The following is a 3,989-nucleotide window of genomic DNA, read 5'->3' on the forward strand; positions in this document are numbered from 1 at the left end:
AATGTGTTAACGCTTAGAAACATCTGAGCCACATTAAGAGATAAAATATAAGCTTAGCATTGACTATATTGCCAATAAGGCCAACATATACAAATTACTTTGTTAACATAAAATGAATAATGTGCATGAATAACTCCAAACATCTGGATGTTTGTAAATAGATATAGAAACAGTCCCATGGTTTGTCACCACACATAGTTAGTGACACTGATAAGTTGATCCTGATCATTATTTTCCTAGTAAACAGTGACCTCTAAGTAACTGTAAAATTAGTTTCATCACAAGGAGTTAAATTTTATTTAGCTTTATATATATTTACAATAATTTCACATGTACAGTTTAATTTTTCTGTCTTATATCCTTTAAAATAAAAGAGCTATTTGTATGTGTACTTTGTATGTGTTTATTTTAAAAAGAAATGCATTAGGGACCATAGCAATAGCACAGCAGTAGGGCATTTGCCTTCCATGCAGCCGGTCCAGAACCGACCTAGGTTTGATGCACAGAAGTGATAAAATGCATATATGTTGGCCCTGATTTCAGTCTCTTACAGTCCTTGGCCAATGAGTACTACTGGTTGTTGTCCTTGTGGTTTCAGAGCAACATTGTATGTCCCTGCTAACTCTAGAGAAATTCCAGGCTGAGCAGTACTGCAATGCCTTCCTTCCAGCCTCTGCACATTCAGCAGGTCAAATATTGCCTAGAGCAATGGTGGGCAACCTTTTTTTCAACTGACTCAAATCTCACCAAAACCACGATTGAAATTTATTTTGAGAGTCACATTTTTAAAACTGAAAATACATAGACTGTTTTTATTTTCAATAAGTTTTTATTGAGAATACTCTGCATGCAAGTATCCACATAGGTCAGGAGGATACAAATAACAGAACTAATAAAATAGAAACTTTAGAACGATATTATTTATCGATAACGTTAAATTCCGTAAAATTTGCCTTACAATGTAGGGAAAATTACATCCTGACAATGACTGACAAAGTCACAAACACTAATGTGAACTTTGGCCTTGGTTTTGATCAAGCTGTGTGGAGCCAGCAGCCAGGGCTGCACACAGGGTGTGCACTGATAGAGGCTAGGAGCAGAGTCCTGACTCCTGGAGTCGCATGTGGCTTGTGAGCCACAGGTTGCCAACCACTGGCCTAGAGTAATTCTATTTCACTGAATTCAGCTAGAGGGATTTCCAATATAATTATAATGAATAATATATATTTTTATGTTATTATGTCAGTTGCATTAGCATGACACCCCACCCTACAGGAAAAGGAGAATTTCAAAATGAAAACACTGCATGTTTTGCTTCAGTTGATGGAAAAAAAATAGAATGAGTTGTTTTTTTAGAAAATAGACTTATTATGCACATGTTGGTAATATAACTAATATTTAAAATATAAGTAAAATGTATCTTAATTGTCACTTATGGTTTTGATATTTTCTCTATTATAATTTATCTAATCAGAGTCTTTTAATAAATAGTAACACTATTGTTTTATTTTTTTCAGATAGGAGGCAAAGTCAGTACATCATACAAAATTGGTAATTGTGTTAAACATTTGAGGTTAAAATTTATTTTTTCTGTAAAAATACTATCTGAACTAATTGTCATATAATATGATGTTGATTTTATAAATTTGTGTCTTTGATATAAAAACAATTTAAATTAAAATGAAATGCTTCCATGAAATAAGATTTTAGAGCATAATATAGGGATGTATAAAGAAATCTTAAAGCTTCACAAACAAATTAATGAGAAGAGAAAAATTATTAGATATAAAACATTTCTGATTGCAAAGCAAAAATATATTTTACTATGTTTTCTCAAAGCTCTACTTCTTGTAAATCAGCACTACATTTTCAGTACATATTTTGTTATTTATTATATTATTATATATATATTTATATTCACAACTTCTCTACTCAGTTTAATTAGTTACCTCATATTTATGAGCCAACAATTTAAACCCATACCAGTAATTGCATAATCTATAAAATAATGTGACACATTTTAAGGCCACATATTTAACTGATGCAAAATGAAAACATTTGTGTGCTGTAATGTCCGTATATTAATCTTTACCTATAGCAAACCAACATCAGTTTCTTCTCACATCTTTCTCGAAATATTGCTTTATTTTTCTAAATGGAAATTAATAGATAAGTCACATCTTTTATCCTACTTTACTAATAACAGCAAAATATTTTTCTTTAGAAAAGTTAATACTAGCTAAAATCAACATGTTTATCTTTTCAAAATATCCTCATTTAAATTCAATGGATACATGTTTATTTTGAATATTCTAAGTTTATGTTCAGTTAAATTCAGTTTATAATTTTAATACTTAGTTTGACTTTGTAGCACCATTTGGTGCTTTTACACATATTGAAAATTAACAATTAAAATATGAGTATTAATGATAATCCTTATATTCATGATGGTGACTTTAACATTGATATTGAAAATACTTAAAATTCATAACAGTATGAGAATATTATTCTGACTTATAAGCTGCATAGATATTTAACATAGTTCACTATTCTATAGGATATGTTCTAGAATGTTTTTTTTTTTGCACTAACAAATAAACATTGCTTAATTCCCCTTGGATCTATCCCAGTTTTGTCTGCCTCCTAAGATGTAAAAGTTATAATCAAGTTAGTGAATGCCCTTATGATCATGTTTTTAATAGCTAAACTTCTCCAAAAACATGTGTCTTTGCTACATTTAATGTAATGTAGTTAACTTAATATTGTGCATGATATTTTCCCTAGCATTTTTTAAAAAGCATTGTTTTGAAATTCATACACATCGATACTTGCTTCTCTTGTTTACTCTAGAAATGGAGCTCATAGAATATCTATATACTTATTTCCTGAATGATATATAATATTCTCCTTTTGAATTGTTGAATTCAGAGACAAATACTTGTAAAGGTGAATAATATTTTCTATATACTCCCTTTGAATTTAAACAAGGGTGGTCACATTTTTATAATTGTTGAAAGAAAACTAAATTATGCGTTCAAAATTTTGTCTGGATTAAGAGTGAAGATATAAAATGTTTCTTCACTATTACTGGAGGGGAAAAAGACATATCAACATTTTCAAATCTTTAGTCTGATCCTCAGATTTTCTTAAGTCAAATTCTTTTAAATCAGAGTAGTCAACTTAAAATTGTCTTTTTCCAAGAGCTGGGGTAATTTTGGCTTGTGAAAATAATCCAATATTTCACATAAGAAATATCAAAGGATCAATCTGAAGATAATAGTTACCAAGGTTATAAGGATGCACTCATCTCAGTAAGGTATTACCCTAATAAAATGCCTCCCTTTTCTTTCTTTTTTTAAAATATGGAATGCTTCACGAATTTGCGTGTCATCCTTGCGCAGGGGCCATGCTAATCTTCTCTGTAATGTTCCAATTTTAGTATATGTGCTGCCAAAGTGAGCACAAAATGCCCCCTTTTCTATCAAGCTTATGATCATTATCAATTTATAATTGATATTTTGGCAATATTTACAAAATTCATAAAGTCTATATACAATATCTTATAGCCTTTTTCCATTTGATAGTGTCCAAATATTACCAAATAAATTATTTAACTGAAAAATATATAAAATGCAGATAATAATTTATTATGTAATGTTAAGACATATCTTAGAAAAAAACGTAATTTTGATATTGAAAGTTTTAATATATTGCTCACGGTTTTCTATTTTTTTTGTTATTTGCCAAGTAATTATGCAGTTCTTTCTCTCTGAAATCATAGTTTAGCTTTAAAATCATTCACTAACAATTTAAAATATTCATTCCACGAGCACATTTAGAAAATGATGATAGTTTAAAATCAATTTACCTTTTATCTATTGAACAGTTCCATTCTAGAAAGAGATACTGATATTGGGTCTGTATATTTGTACTAATGTCCCATGCACCAATTTTTCATATATTACTGGAACACTACCTATAGTCTAGAC

The 3,989-nt window shown here is 29.6% G+C and overlaps 1 non-coding gene across 1 annotated transcript; it reads right to left on the reverse strand.

Moving 5' to 3' along the window:
* Nucleotides 1-3,356: 3,356 nt before the first annotated feature.
* Nucleotides 3,357-3,463, reverse strand: LOC126005600 (U6 spliceosomal RNA). Its single transcript, XR_007494647.1, has one exon. It is a non-coding gene; the product is annotated as a U6 spliceosomal RNA (small nuclear RNA).
* Nucleotides 3,464-3,989: the final 526 nt, after the last annotated feature.

The sequence above is a fragment of the Suncus etruscus genome, chromosome 3 (assembly GCF_024139225.1).
Source record: "Suncus etruscus isolate mSunEtr1 chromosome 3, mSunEtr1.pri.cur, whole genome shotgun sequence".
In the NCBI taxonomy this organism is placed as follows: Eukaryota; Metazoa; Chordata; class Mammalia; order Eulipotyphla; family Soricidae; genus Suncus; species Suncus etruscus.